Below are 16,819 nucleotides of genomic sequence, written 5' to 3'. Positions count from 1 at the left end.
TTCTGTGCGTAGCAGAGGGGAACTGCTACCAGTGAATTTGCACCACCAAGTTTGTGTAGGTGGTGGTGAAAGCGGGTTGAAAAAAAGGGCAAGCTGAGCGGCGAAAGGGAAGGAGAGAACTGCAGCTCGGAGCAGAGCCCGTAATGAGGCAACTCGATTGATTCTTCATTTCATGGATGAAAATGTCCCCAACGGCTCCTGCGCATTCACTGCAGTTCGATAAGAGATTGAGGGCACCGGGTCTCGGTACCGAGAGCTGCGCTCTGTAGCGCTGCCAGCACCCGCTCGCAGAGCTGAACGGCGAGAGGACAAGGAGTCCGTTCGAAACGTAAGCGCCGAGTACAATAATATGGTGGCAATATGAGGCGAAGGGCTGGGCTGTGCCTGGTGGTGGGGATGGAGCAGGAGGCAGAGAAGAGGCAGAGCATCCTCCTTGCCAGGGCCAGCTGGAGCTGGGCTGACTCGGGCTCGGACACCTCTGGGGTGGAAAAGGCGAGGGGGACACTTGGTATTGCCGGATGGAGGGCCACGACCGTGCAGAGCAGAGGTGGTTGCTAAGGCCACCTTCTTCCTTCTCCTCCTTTTCCCCAGAGTACAAGAAAGTTTAAAGAGGTAGTGAGGGCTGCTTCTCCCTGTCACAAGGCTGCCGGCATCCCTCGGCAAGAGGGATTACTCCCTCCCCGACCAGGTGGGCTTCGCAGGGGTGAACACAGCGGTTGGTGTTTTGTGCAAGGTGGGGGAAAAAGGGGAAACATCCCAAGGTTTTGAGATGTATTTAAAAGAGCAGGGACTTTCCTCACTGCTTTTCCTCTTAAAGGGACCCGACTATTGCCAGTCACCACAACTTGGAATCTGTATTCCCCTGCACAGCTGCTCAAAGTGCACCTTTGCATGCAGATCCTCCTGGTTGATCTACTGTTGCTCCAGCTGGTCTGTCACTGCTGATTACAGCTCTTTGCTAATAGTGAGCACTGCTGTAGACTGAGGCTTCCATTAAAGGCTGATGTTTCTACCTAGCCGTCCCTGCATAAATCCATCCTAATGTCCCGATGACATTTCTGTATGTTTGGCCTCATCTCTGGGGCAGGAAAGGAACAAAGTCCTTCAATTTTTGTTTCTGTGTTAGACAACAATGAAACAAGTCGGAGGGAGAAAATGATGTCTGAGGATGATAAAGTTTGAAAGGTGGGGATTATTTACTTGAAGGTTGGCCTTATCGCCCATCATCAGCATGTTGATAATATTGCAGCCCATGTCCCTCTGACAGCAACAGCACAACTGAGCACAGAATTACACCCTGCAAGAGTCCTTGAGGGAAATGCTTCCTCACCCCAAGCCACACTGTGGCCTCTCCTTGGAAAGGAAGAATGCTCCTGCAGGGAGAGATTGCCCATCCATGCCAGATGCTGCAAATCATTAGCCTTTCATTGCCAGAGGATTTGAAGGCTGCTGACAGATCGAAAAGAATTGGCATGGACACTTGACCTTTCTCCACTGCCAGGAGGAAATCATTGACCAGGAAGAATATCACATGCTCTGCACAACACTACAAGGGGAAGGGAGAGGGTCTGGAAGACTTGGGAGCTATTTGTAACACAAATGTTACTGCTCCAGCACAACCTGTGCAGTTGGCCAGAGCTGCCATCACTTGTGGGCATGCTGAAGGGGTGACTTCTAGTTTGGCATGTGCCAGGTGCCATTACAACTCCTCTTGCACTGAAGGGGACATGCAAAATGAGGGACCTCCGGAAGGCTCTCTCATAGATGCTGAAAGATTCACACCTTCATGGGCTGGGAATGGAAGAGGATATGTTAAACTGCAGTCTAAAGTTTCATTGGTACAGTGCCCTGCCAAAGGGAGAGAGTGGTCCCCTCCACCAGGATTCACACAGCTGCTTTCTGCTACATTTTGCCCACTGCTTGTCAGATCCCACATGCTTCCGTACCCTCCTGAAGTGACCCTGTCTAAAAGTGATCCAGAGTAGACATTACATTGTTTCTTCAGTTGCCTGACTCTCAGAAAGTCCCTGTGCAATCAACTGACCAAATCCAAATCTGAAAAACACCTCCATCAGTGGTCATGATTAATTAATTCTGCTTCAACATTCCCCAGGGTATATACCAGCTAGTCAGAGCTGCTGGAGAAAGAGACACTGCTGTGGAAAAGGAATAAACAGACTTTCTTCAACTGCAGCCATGGAATTAGATGAAAATAATTTTCTGTGAGTGATGAATTGAATGCAGAACAGGAATATGGCTACCTGGATTATCCCTTTGAAATCAAATATGTTTGGAAGGACTTTCTAAAGAAAGATGGATATTTAGAGACTACCATGCTGATGAAAATAGCCTGAAGTTATCTATCATGTCTAATGTGGTTATTTACAAAGAGATCCAACTATTCTTGCTCATATTATTCTTGATATAACATTCTTGGACCAAAGCAGCTCAAGAAAGCTTGCTCCTAATTTACATCTCATTTTTCTCCCTCCTCCTGCCTGGATTCCAGGCTAGGTAATATTTTTGTTCTCACAGCATGAACACAGTTTCCCCACACCAGCTCTCATGTGTTTGCTCTGCCATCATGTGCATTCCTCCAGGGAGCTAGAGGTACCAGCCCAGAGTATGGATTCTTCAGTGTCTTCTCCTATTTGACCCTTAAATGACTCTCCTCCCTAAATCCATACACTCTGTCCAGATCTGTCCATTAATCACACAAGAGAAGCTCCAGAGACAAAAATGTTATTCTGAAGAACTTCAGTAAGTCAGCAGGAGTTCCAGCAGCATCTTGGATGCAGGTACCAATCCTTTGATGTGTGTTGTACCAAGCAGATGGCGGTCTAATCCCTGCCAGCATGCAATGCCCAGTGTGCAGAGAGCACCCGTAACCCCTGTCTCATTGAATATGCCTATTTGCATCTGATATTACTCGAACACTGGAAGAAGTCTCCATGCACAAACTCATCCAGATGAATCAGGTATGAGATGCCCAGGTTTGAGGTCCTGTCACAACAAAGACGATAAATCTACTGGTTCCTCTTTGCCCAAGCACTTCCCAGTCCTATAAGTCTTTCCTCTCCTTTTGGCTACTGACCCAGGGGTACAAGTTCCCAGCTTTCAGGCCATGCTTACACTCCCCTCCTTAGACATCCAGTTTAGCTCTGTGCTGCCATTGCAGTAAGGGCTTCGAAGCATGCAGCTAGGTCCTCCACCTTCCTCCACCTGAAGTCAGAAATCAGTTCAGATCATCCCATTCCCTCCCTCTTTGCTACTCTTCTGCTTCACCCACCTTGCTCCTTCTTTATCCATCACAGCAGGCACAGCCAAGACACATTATTAACACTTGCCACTTCATTAGTAGTCTTCTACAGGAGGAGCAGAGGAGGAGAGAAGAAGAGACCGCATGCACAATGAAGGATAAGGAAAGTAGAATTAAAAGAAGAGTTACAAAGAACTGAAGGTGTGAATGAAAAAGTGCAGGAGAGGAAGAAATATGAGAAAAATCTAATGGGTGAGAAAGGGATTTATAACTCACCTGCAGTCTAGTGAGAGAGCAGGAGAAAGGAAATCAAGAGTGTAGGCTTCTATAGATATTTCTATTACTGATTTACTCTGTGACTTCAGCCAAATCTCTTTGTTTTCTGTTTTTATCTCCTGCTGCTCTGCCCCCTTTGTGTGAGTTATGTGGGGTATGAATTGTTTTTAACTGCGTGTAACATAAAGAAAACTGCAATCATAGGCACTGAAGTTGTGTCAAATTATTTTTAACACATACTAAAATTAGCCACACAAAAAGTGTTTGGGGATCAACCGAAAATGTTTATTAATTCAGGTTGAATCCATTAAATAGCTAATGTCAAAAAATGGAATTGGAAAAATTTAAAAGAGCCAAAGTACATGATTGCATCATATTCTAAATCATATGCTTTATATTGAAATGTTTACAAAGTGGGTCTAAATGCAAATGTTAAAAAAAGTCAAAATAATCTAATTATGAAGCAAAGCATTTTATTTCTGCAGAATTTAAAGTTCTGAAGTGACATTCCATTTTCCTTTCCTCCCATCCCCCCTCCTCAAAAAAAGTCTTTCTGTTTCTCCCCCGACCCTGACTGTGTTGACATGGCTCTAATCATTTTTTTTTCCTTTCATTTTTTGGTTCAGAACAAAACTGAAGAAAATTCATTATTCATCCATCCCTACTAGGAATTAAAATAGCTGTCTGTCAGGTCTTCATAACAGCATGAGGAATCTCAGCAAGGCTGAGTTTCTGTGAGTTTCTTGAGCTGCTGACTTTCATAGCCTTTTGCCCTCTTCTAGTCTAAACCTGTACTCAACGGTGAACTTAAGGTAAAATAATTAGACTTACAGAAAAATGTGTGGGCTAATCCTTCTATCAAAAATGAGAGAAAAGTTCCTGAGAAATAATCTCAGAGAAGCTGAATTTACTTTTTCCATTAAAAATTTCCATCTACTACTGTTTTATTTTAAGACAGTCACAGCATCTCCTTTTACCCTCGATTTTCTCAGAATTTTTTCTCTTCTCTTAGTTCTCCTCTTTTTTTTAACCTCAGCTCTCTCTAACACGCCACCAATAGGCATGAGGTTCATATAGAAAATTGGAATGTGTGATGTCCAAGTGCGTCTGACATCAAGCAAAAAAGCATAGCTCCCTGCAATCAGCCCTCGCTTATTCAAACCACCAAAGAGCATTCTGAATGAGACACAGACACGCAGGGACAGGAACAGCATGTACCGGGGAACCCGCTTTTCTGGCATAATCTGACATCCTTTTCTGTGTCTGATCTATCAAGCATGGGACCTTGCTCACAGCCTCTGCTGGAAATCTCAGTCCCAGAGGTATCTAGGGAAACGTCACCCACTTATCTTCCTACATCCCCTGGATTTAAAGAAAATGAGGCACTTAAATAGGAGTTAGGCATCTCAATATTTTTGGGTGTTTCTAGAACTTGGCTCCTAAGTTTGCTCCTGGGTTTCCTAACTGCAAGCTACATTTGTATTAGTTTGCTTTTGGGATCTTTTCAGGAACAAACAAGCTTCCACTAAGATGAAACCCAGTTCTGGCTACAATTTGCTTCAATAACAGCAATTGTGGGCAATATGAACAAACCCTCCACAGTCCTCCAGCACTATCCCAGCAGACACTGTACTCCCAAACACTCCACACATGCATATGGACAGCATGCAGTATGCATCCTCAACATCATACTACAAAAAAACTGCACTATTGAGCCGGAAATCAGCCTTGCATCATTTCAAAAATTTTAGAATCACACACAAAAATAAAATCCAGAGTATGTCTCTGCTTCTTTTCAGTTCCCCAGCCCCAAAACTTACATATGGTGATCCGCAGACAAGCATTAACGCTGTGCAAGCACAGCAGGGTGTATTTGCCCCTGGCCCATCCGTTCACCTCCATTATCTGACCTCAGGTAGGGTCATGCCCCCAGCATCAAAAGAGGGACCTTCTTATTTGGTACACGAAGGGCTTGGGGCTGCTCTTCACTGATCTCGGGCTCTATGGAAGAGCTCCCTCCCTTCTTCTTGGGCTTATTGCATTAACAGGGGAGAAAATGTTTCTGTGCATTACCCTGACACGAGCCGCTATAGGAGAGACACAAATCAAGACCTGTGTCCTTCCTAATGTGGCGGTCCCCCATGTTTGCAGTCTGGAGGAACAGCAGTGAGAAAACAAAATGGAACTATGGAAAAACATAATGACTGCCTTTCAAACACAAACAAAGTAATGAGAAGCACTGCAGGAGAAAGCACGGAAGGACTTAGCCTATTTTGCTCTTCTTTTTAATGTAAGCAGCTTTATCATTAATTACTATTTACTGCAATTGCTGAACTTGGTAACAAGACTAATATGCTGCACTTAAACAGCACTCTTTATCCAGGCTTCACAAAGCACTTGTGTGTGTGTGTGTACGCATACATGCTTGCACATTTCCTTGCGTATGTTGTACAATTAAAAGTCCAATATCTGTGTGCAAGAGAGAGGGGAAAAGATATAATTAATACGTTCTTTCCCCTTATATTCCAATAAAAGGCAAATTTCATTAGCAGTCTCAGGCAATGTAAAGAGAAATTAATTCAGGATGTACTTCTAAACACTGAGGCATTTTAGGGGGCTGGGGGGAGTTCAATGCAAATCCGTGCTGCTTTTGCCCAACGTTCAAAACGTAAAGGCCCAGCACTGCTGAATACCAGCCTGGTGGCCTATGTTTCCTGAGGACACTGGTTGCTGAATTCTTCAAAAAATCCAAATTTTCCTTCATACCAAACTCGGAGCCAAGTTCCCTGGGTGGTTTGCATCCACTGCGTGAGCTGGAGGGCTCAGAACTGCAGCTTTGACTGTGAGAAATTTGGCTCCTGTGCATGGAAACACATACATTTAAAAAGCTCTTTGAAAGATATCAGCCTGAGTGACCTGCCCAAGGTTATATATAACACGTTGGTGACAGAGTCGGGATTGAACTATCTTGCTACGGTGCTGCTTTATTCACACAGCGCTGTTGCATCCCAAAACAGCCACTGCTCCTGGTCTTCTGCTAGCTTCCACTTATTATCGCAGCTTCCTTAGAGACACATCTGTCCTGTGCTCCGTAAACCATAATATACCTGTAGTCTTTTATTCACTATCCATCACCATGCAGTTTTATTACAGATCCCTGAATTATCCAGGCCAGTCTACAATCTGCCTATTCCTGCCAGCCATTCTCCTTTTCAACCCTCCCCTCGTCTTGCAGTCTCGTCGGTGTTTTAAGTCTTCCAGGTACTTGAAATGCAGGGACAATTCTGATTCCCTGGGGTAAATCCAGCAGAATTTCACTGAGGCCACTCTACTGGTCTCTCTCTCACTCACTGTCTCTCTCTCTCTCTCTCTCTTTTTTTTTTTTAATGCAGATGGTTGGAAATCAGACACTGGCCGTGGTCTCTGCAGTCACATTTGAACCAATCCTTCAAGAATACTAACTCACAACTGCCATTTTAAAGCTCTGATCTCCATTCTTGCTGTCTATAAATTTTTATTCCCCTCCATTCTCTGCTCCCTTCATCAGAAATCAATCTTCCAATAATGCAGGTAAACTGCAATCCTACCTAATAGCTACTTTTTTGCAAGCATCTTTCTCATGAATTTTGCAGGACAAAAGCTCCCTTGTCCAGCCTTCCCCTTTCCAGCCAAGCCTATAAGCACAGCAATCATCACACCTACACAACACCCCATCAGGAGATTTGCACCTCCTCGTCATATCTCTCTCTCTCGTTTGCTATCCAGAAAGCAAAGGAATCATTTGTCCTGATGTGACAACTTGTCTCAGCATTCACACTTGCATTGCCACTGAACTTCGTGTTCCTACCTGCCAGCTCTCTCCTCCCTCCCTCCCTCTGAGCCCCCAGTCCCACGTCTCTCTCAGACATTTATTCCATCTAGAGCACATGCTTTCCTCATAGCCAGCAGCTTTTCATCCTTCCCACCTGGCTGAAGGAAGCTCGGTTTTGTTACCTGTCTCAGCTGACTACAGAAGGGTGGTCTCCTTTTTGTGTGCACGGTGGTGCATATGGTCATTGGACAAGTAGCCCTCCAAAAGTTTCACCTGTCAAAGCTGAACAGCCCTGGATGTATGTATTTGTCACTAGAGGCAAGGCAGATCAACGTGACAGCCTGTTCTCCCTTTGTCCAAACATATCTTTGACAACTGGGGAAAAAAAAAAGCTGATGTGAGAGGAAGAGGTTGGAGAAAGGTAGGTTCCTTCTTTCTCCCACCAACATGACCCAAACGATGTGGGGCATCCTGGGCAGGATGCAGGATTGTGCCAGGCACATGACAGGCAACATGGGCCTTCACCTGAGGAGAGGCACCTCAGGAGCATTCAGTGCACAGGGCTGTGGCAGCGGAGAGAAAATGCAGAGCCAGCTCTGAGATGGTGGGAGAGGCAATAGGACGCTAATGAGTTCCTTAACTGATCTCCTCTCTCCACTCTGTCACTCCAGCCAAAGTAATTTGGTTAAATCTCAGGATGTACCAAGTCATTTCTTCTCTACCACAGACCTTCTGTGTAAGCTTGAGCAAATTCTTTAAGGTGACATCTTACAAATACGTTGGAGGCTGATTTTCAACTGTCCATCATGTCCCACTGTGATATTTAAGGCCTTGCTGTCTAAAAATGTTACCTTCCCACTGACTACTTGCAAAATCTGTCAAGGCCAAGCCCAAACTCCTATTCATGCCAACTGAAATGCTTCCACTGACTCTAATAGGATTTGAATTGATCCCCTAGCCTTCTGCTGCACTTCCCTTTGCATGGAGCAGAAGTGACAGCACTGCCTTTCTCGTCTCCTCATCTGTCTAGACCACAGGCCCTGCAGGGCAGGGAGTAGAGCACGCCTTTGTACAGCACCTAGCACTGCGAGGCTCCAGTCTCATCTGAGCTCTGCACCACTCTGCAGATAAAAGTGGTGACACAGGAAACTGAAATGTGCAGCTCACGGTCATTGCAGCTGCTTGCAAACCGCCCATTTTATGTCCTGCTTCAGTATCTCCTGAAATCAGTGAAATTACTTTTGTGGGAGTTGACACGTAAGAACAGATTGTTGGATTGATATTCTGTCTGGCATTGATGAAAACCTTTTTATAATATCTTAATCCAGCACCCACAGAAGCAATTTGCTAATCTCTTGCTGACTTAGCTTATAGCAGGATCGACCATACACAGTCATATTACTTGGCCAACCATATTATGTTCTTTTTATGCAGAGAGGTAATGTCCTTCCTGACCCCAGAAGATGGTCAACTTTTGCTTTGAAGCATGAGCTCTGACTACCATTGTCCTAGACTGCATAGTTGCAAATGCTATTAGTTGCTACAAAGTTATGCGGCCTTTTATGCTTCAAATCCATCCAGACTTTCATCTCAATGACATCCAGCAGCAGGGAATTGTTTAGCTTCGCTATATGCTGAAAAAAGGACTATTTCCTTTTAATTTGCTTTAAAAGTTGTGCCCTTTAATTTTGATGTGTCCCCTTGTTCTTGTATCATCAAAGTGTTAAAATGTTTCTGATCACTTTTCATTCTAACCTTCATATACTTTCATACTGGAACCCAAATGTCCCTCTTACTCCAAACTTTCCCAGATTAAATAAACCATTCTTTCCAGTCTTTCCTTATTTATCTTGTTAATATTTGTAAAGCAATTTAAAATATATTAATATGCTGCAATTATAATATCACTTCTATTTTCTATCATTCCTTTTAATGTCTCCAGTATCCATCTAATTTGCTATCAATCTCCATTGATTCTCCCTCAGATGATATGTTAGTCTTTATAATATCCTGGGGAATATTTCTTCTGCCTTCCTGACCAGCATTTTGGAACAAAGAAACTGAACTCCAGCAGATCATAAACATGATTCACTCTGCACTCAGCATGTATATGGATTAACAGTTGCTTCAACTTTGATCCTGGAAACAGGTATCATTATGTCCATGGGACCGTGCTTAGAGGTCTGTCTACATGACTCAGATTGCAGGATCAGGCCCTTTGCAGCCCTGGAAGAGCCAACCATGATTGCATTGGGTCAGCGACACTTGAGCACATGTTTAAAAACAAACTAATACTTAATATTCCTTAAGCAATATTTAAGCACTCGATTAAGCACTCTGTAGAAGTGGGGCCTGCATGCCATGGAGACAAGGGGTATGATTTGATGTCTGCCCAGTCAGAAATAGAGCAGAGATGGAGAACAGAAAATGATTTTTCACTCTTTCTTGTCCTATAAAAGCTGGAGGGACTCAAGGAAATTATGTGGTAGCAGATCTGAAAAAAAGAACCCAAAATACTTTTGTGCACAGCCCATAACTAATTTCATTACAACAGGATATTGTGAAAACCAAAAGCAGAAAAGGACTCAAGAAGGAATTAGTCACACTCACAAGAGCTAGGGCTCCCAGTGACACTGCACATGACATTCCTGAGACAACTACTGACTTTGGATGTCCCTAACCAGCTGCAAGGTTATCCCAGGAGTGATATCGCTTATACATGCCTTTCTGATTCCTTCAGTGTCCATTACTGACCATGGTGGGACACGGAGTCAGCGCTAAATGGACCTTTCACCTCATCCAGTGACGAGGTATGTAACACTTACCCCATTGTCCTGTCTCAGTGTCTTGATTCAAGGGACTTCCATCGGACTTGGATGCTTGTTTTTTTCTTGGCAGATCCTGCATAATTTTTCCCATTCTGCAGAGCAGAATATTCCTCCAGTTTCAACAGTCTGTGCTTGTTCCTACTGTTTTGATTAGACCATTTTTCAGTTGTTCCCAATCTTAATGAGGTCCAGTCCAACTCCATCACCGCCATGTTTCACTCCTTCCTCCATTTCACTAGCAAATACCCTGAGCCACACTGATCTAGTCCTGATCACTGCCTTTCTCCGCTATTAACTCTTCTCTCTCGAGAAGTAACTGTGTAAGACGATCGATATATGTGTCTCTCCAAATGCACAAAAAAAAGATTTTATAAAAATACTTATAGGAACTCAGATTACAGCTCTTAAGTCCCTTTAAGCCATCACCTTATAAATATTGTGGGAGAATTCTATCTGGGGGCCTTTTCCTTTAGTGAAAGATGCTGGTTAGACTTAACTATTAGTTGGCTTAAAATATGCATACAACAACCCCTCTCATTTTCTAATATTTTCCAATCCTCTTTTAGGAGAATGAGAATGACAGATAAACACATTATCAGCACTCTCAGGTATAAAACAGCAAAGCCCAGAGCTGTTTTGCAGAAGCAGCTCAGAATTTGGACAACATAACATAAGCAATTCTAGCAATAGCTGCTGGTCTTAAGGTCCTCATTGCTGCTATTTTATCTCCCTTCTCAATTTTAGCACAAACATTATGCTGTCTTTGTTAGTTATCTCCTTAGACTTCCTCAGTATTTCTCAAGCATTCTTTGGCCTCACCTTAGATCGCCTAAACTCTCCTTGCTCCCTCAAATCACACCTTTGATTTTGTCTGCAAATCTCCCCCAGCATATAGCAGTACCAGGAACGTCTGAAATAACTCTAGCATCCTCATATTGTAAGCAAGGAGGTGGTCTGAGCCAGGAGGGACCCATAACCACATATGTACCCCAGCATATGTCTGAGGGCTTCACTTACCTGCTCACCATCTGTACCTGCCTGAAGAGCAGTCACATGCCAAAAGCAACCAGGCTGCTCTGGTACTCATAGTCTGCCTCTCTGCTGTTAATTCCACTGATCCCAGAAGTCCAGCTAGAGTTCACACCTGCTTTTCCCAGTTTTCCTACCTGTCCTGAAACGTCAGCATCCTCCCTCAGATCACAGTTTAGTTCAGTTCCTTCCATCCTTCCTTGGTTATTTTTAGTTTCCTTGTACTTTTCTGACTATAGCTCTGAACTGCTAAACAAACTTCCTTAATTTATTCTTCTGGTCCTGGCAATCACACCTAGAAAGTATTGCCTGCACAAGCCAATGGCTTAAAACTCACCCTCCCCGTCTTCCACCCATATAGCAAGGTAGCATCCACAATTGCAAGGATAAATTATCACAAAGGTCTCCAATGTTTGCAGTCTCTGACAAACTCACATGCAGCTCCAGCAGGGTAAAGAGATGGCTAAATGGGATGAGTTGTGCCGACTCAGGACTTCTGGCCAAAACTGCATCCAAAATCATAACAGACGCAGCAGAATCTAGAGTGCCAGCCAGATTCTAAATCACACTCTAAATCAAACCCTAAGAAAGAGATCCTCACTCACCATGAAGCCAGTTAACTCCCTGGCTTCAACAAGCTGTGATGATTAACATCTAGTGGTTCTAGACTCTTCACATGTACTCTCGTTGCGACACATTTTGGCTATAATATGCCTCAATATAAAAGCCCAAGCTATAATAAGACTTGTCATAAGCCTCCAAGCTCTATCTTCCACAAACTCCATGTGAAAGAGCTCACTTTCTTTCAGGAGAACCACTAGATAGGTCCCGAGCAGTGCTGGTGCTCCTGGTATCTGAGTTTCTACCTCTGTCCAGCATTTTTGTCACCAGTATAAACAGTGCACACCAATGGTATGTGTCTGGCAAAAGCTATTCACTTTGAAGGCAATTATTCAAAGCTGGTTAGATGGTTTGCTCAGATCAGCTGCTGCTGCTCCAACTTACTGCTGTTCCCATTTGCAGGGGAAGGGGTAATTCATCAGCAATGCAACTAGTTGTTTCTCTGAAATGGGAGGGGGGAATCATGTGTATGAAAGTCCAAGCATTGGGGCCCACTGTGTCAACACATAGGGGCACACCATCACCCGAACCATGAGTGCCTTAGTGCCACTCTTACCCGGCACTGCTCTCAGAGCAGGCCTGTCAGCAGACACAGCGATAGCATTGTGTGTAGCTAAGCTCTGTCAGCTGTGCCTTGTAGGCAACAATAAAATGGATGTAGAGCACATGACTTCAGGAGAACAAATAGCAAAAATAAATAAGCTGCTTTCTCTCTCTCCGGTGATGCTGCTTTCGGGCCTTCCTGCCTCGAGGATGCATGCAGACAGCTCGCTGAGCAGGGAGGGGTGCAAAGGTGTAAGCATGTTGTATTAAACTCCCCAACCCAAGTATCAAGGGAATCCTGATTCTGACTCCTAGCCACTTTTCAAAGCAACATGTTTATGACTAGTTTATGCCACCTTCACTTAGGATCTGATCCAGCATCCCTGAAGTAAACTTGAGTCTTTGAATTGTCTTCACTTGTCATTAAATCAGCTGCTCCTCTGAATTTTGTTCTTTCTCCTATCCCTCCCTCCCACTAGTCCTGGCTCTTCTTTGCTGAAAGAGTAGAGCTTAGCCCACTATGTCAGCAACAGCTGTCTTATATCTACTCTCCAAGCCCCGGTGAATGCCATCGGATTCATCTGTCCAGCTCTGCCCGTGTTTGTCTTTCTCTCGATAGAGGAACTCAGTAGATACACCCAACTTCCTTCCCCGGGCCTCTATGCTGATAGCTTTTTCCCTGTCTGCAACAATTACGAGCTGCAGCCCTGTCTGACTGAGCTCAGGTCGCAGCATGTCTACGGGATGTGGCAGGGCAGAGCCTGCACTGGGAGCATGAAGGAGACCTCCCCGGCACCCAGGAACGCTCTGGGGAGTCTAACAGAGCCAGGAGGAGCTGCTCTGCCCCCGACTCAGCTCAGCACCATTCAGTAACTCAGCATTCTGCTCTGGGCGGCAGCCATCTTTCAGGCAAGAGGAAGAACCACAAGATCAGATCATGGTCCATGGATCTATTTAGAAGCCAGATCTTTCTGTGCACAGATGTTGCCCCTTTCTGGGAAGCCTCTCTGCACGACCTGGAAGGAAATGGGCCAAGGTCCTTACGGCTGTTAAAAATCTCGTGATACTTTTGCAAGAGGGATGGTGTAAATCAAACCACAAGGCACAAGCTACCTAACTCTGGGTAATTTATATTCTGCCTCACTAAGTTCATCTCTGCACTTTCAATGCATGAAGTGATTTTTCACTTCCCCTGTAGTATTTTCTGGCACGGAAAAGCTGCTGGGCTCTGTCCCAGAAGTAGCTGCATTTCATCACCGGGTAAAAGATTCCTGCATGTATCGGGCCAGATCCTCACCGTAACTCCCGTACCCAGCAGCGGGGCTCTGCTGACTTGCACCAGGAAAGGATCTGGCCCAAACCCATTCAGCTGCACCTGGGCTCCTTGGAGAAGAGAGCCCTGTTGTTATTTATCGTTCCCCCCTTTCCCCCCCCATATTATTATTAGCGCTTGGCTCCAGCTCCGCGAGGCCGGGGAGAGGAGGGCGATCAGCTCCGCTCCGCTCCGCTCCGCTCCGCGCTCCGCTCCGCCCGCCGCCCGCCCGCGCTGCGCTGCGCGGCGCTGCTCTGCTCTGCGCTGCGTGGAGCCACAGCGCCCCCTCCTGGGCGACGGCGGCGACGGCGGCCCCGCGGCCGCGGAGCGGCTCCGCGCGGGCGCAGCGGGGCGCCGAGGCGCGCGGCGGCGGGGGGCTCCCGGGCGGGGGCCCGGCACGTGCGGAGCGCGCCCACCGCCCCCCGGCGGGGTGCAGCCTCCCTGGGTTTTTCGCCTCGGAATTTGATACCTCGGGGTGCTTTTCGGGCTTCTCGCCGTCCTTTCTGATCTTTCGCGATTTTGTTTTTTTTTCCTGCCTTCTTCACGTCTCTGCATCAGCTGTAAACATACCGCATCCACACAGACCCCTGGATAAACTCTAGAAATCCACAACGATTTCCGGAGGTGGGCAGCAAGATCGGTGCAAATGCGCTGGCCCTTGACTGGAGCCAGTTTCTGCAGCGCTTTCTCGAGCAACACATGCAGAGAAGGCAACGGGCCCTCTGCCTGAGCAAAGACAGAAGGATTTGGCTTTGAAATATTTCTGTTACACAGATAACGATGATCACCATTTGCTGGCAGACCCACTCCCATACAGTGTTTAGCATTGGCCTCACACATGCTTCCAGGGCAGTAAACAGTGGAGGTGAGGAAGGAACACGGATATACTCTCCAGCTTTTCTTTGGGGACACCTTTTTACATAGAGCAAGCCAATTTGCCATACGTTCTTCCACTCCAAAGTTGTAACAGGGACCTTGGTCGGCCTTGTCACATTCCTGCTCTTGGGGACTACGCAAGTTCCTAACTAGGCCTATGGAAAGAGGGAAGGGGAGGAAGGTCAGAGGGGGATGTTGATTAAATGCATCTTACAGCAGTGACATCATCTTCCCAAGGCATACTACGCCAGGGAGTCCATTTCTGATCGGAGGGGCTTGCAAAGGCACAGCAGAATTTGTACTCTAGGGATGGGAGGGTTTTGCTCTGAACCTGGGTAAGACTGAAGTGGAGCCTTGCAACGTGTATGTTTTATCCATAGCTGCATACATATTTTTGCATGCGCGTGTGCACACACATGCGCGCACACACACACACACATATTCATACACAGAAAAAAACAACATAACTCTTGTAGAGCACTTCTCATTCTCACACTCCAGCTCTCCATCAGAGAAGGTATGATGGGTACAGGACTGTTACCTCTCTCTAACTGCTATGGCCCCGTTCCCCTGGCTGCTGTTTGTCTGCCTTTTCAGTAGTGAAGTCATTACTGAGTCCTGGGAACATGCAAAGAGCAGTAAAACAAATGTAGACACATGAAATGTTGAGAACATTTTCTGCTGAGTGGCGAAGGGCTTTGGAGTCAGACAAACCCCAAATCAATGCCTGGAACTAAATACAATGGAGAAGACTATGCTGAAAGAACAAACTCCCTATCAAGAGATCTGCGAGGAACACAGTGTGTTTATGTTCATGTGAATGTCTGGAGGTTTGATTCGCATAATGAGAATACCAATGCAGTCCTGCACTTACAGTGTGTGTTAGTGTGTAGACCAAGACGGTGTCTGTGTGTGGGGGGGAACAGTGGGGTTGTGTGGGTTGAAAAGGAGCTAGCATCCGTGTGAGAGAATGAGACCAAGATGCTGTGTTTAAGCATCTTGTGCTTAAACGGGGTGGACTGTGCGAGTTCAATAACGTGTGTGTTTTGTGTGCTTGGCATGTACATGTGTGTGAGGGAGACCAGGACTGCTTGTCTGTGCAGTGAGTGGGAGGGAGAGAGCCTGGGTTTGTCTGTCTATCACTCACTAGTAGACCGGATCAATTTTTTTCCTTATTAAGGAAGAAAAATAAAAATCCTGTCACATTGCTTGCACCCAAGCCTGATCTCCTCTTTACTCACTACCTGCTCCTCTCACTAACCCCAAAATACTTCTCTACAACTCTCAGGAAAGCGGCTTAACTGCCATTAACAAATTAATATTATGCACCCAGATGAGCAGCCAGAGTAAAGCAGGAAGGATCCTTCGGTCCTACCTAGTGCAGATGTCAATCACAAGGCTAAATCCATACGTTAATACTGCCAACATTTCGTCTGCAGCTTGCTTCCTTCCCTCAGAGGAGACTGCATCTAAGAATTGACACCTCCCCCCCCCTTACCTACTCCCAAGTAAATGCACAGAGGGACCCTCCAAAGCCAAAACACATGCTCACACCTATAGCCTTCCTCTCCTTGGATCATCCATGGGTCTTTAGACCCCGGCTGTGCTGGACCTCGGGAATGATGTAATGGTGTGGAAATGCCCTCTCCCCTCTGTCCCCCTAGTCCCCACGGGCTGGGAAAGGCAAAGTTATGCTCCGCACTCAGCCTGGTAAGCAGCGTTGTGGGCTGAGCTGGGGGAATCAATCTCCTCGGCTGTAGGATCCAGGCCCCCCATCGCAGCCCTCCCACGGCTCTGCGCTGGGGTCTCCCACCCCCCTTTAGAAGTAGAGGCAATCAGCCCAGTGTGGGATTCAAGGCGACAGACTTTCCTTTTCCTCCGTGATTTGCTTGTCACTTGCCAAAACGGAGCGCTGGATTAAGTGGAGATGACACCATCTCCTTGGGGACGGTCCCCCCCACAACCCCCCCCCCGGGATGTATCGATACTCCGGAATACAGATGGAGCCTGGCTATCTCCCATCGCCACCTCCACGCCCGCCTCGCCGCCAGCCCAGCCGAGACGGGGGGCTGAACCCCCACTGCCGAGCAGCCTCCGGGGGCTGCGTGCTTCCCCCGGGGGAACCAGTCCTCCCAGTCCTCCCAGTGCCGGCGAGCCTCGGCGCCGAGCTCAGCACACGCACACACAGAGCCGCTAACTGGGTTACAGGACTTTTGCCACGCAGCACCCCCCCCCCCCGTAACTCCGCGCTGCGCGGGGCGGGG

At 46.5% G+C, this 16,819-nt stretch overlaps 1 protein-coding gene across 1 annotated transcript in view; it reads right to left on the bottom strand.

Annotated features, from left to right (window-relative positions):
- BRINP1 (BMP/retinoic acid inducible neural specific 1) overlaps window positions 1-16,819 on the bottom strand; it is a 90,427-nt gene that overhangs the window by 73,108 nt on the left and 500 nt on the right. The gene's annotated exons all lie outside the window — the stretch shown is intronic.

This window comes from Apteryx mantelli, chromosome 21 (genome assembly GCF_036417845.1).
Source record: "Apteryx mantelli isolate bAptMan1 chromosome 21, bAptMan1.hap1, whole genome shotgun sequence".
NCBI lineage: Eukaryota > Metazoa > Chordata > Aves > Apterygiformes > Apterygidae > Apteryx > Apteryx mantelli.
The sequence above is the reverse complement of the archived record's forward strand: the minus strand, read 5'-3'. Positions and strand labels throughout refer to the sequence as shown.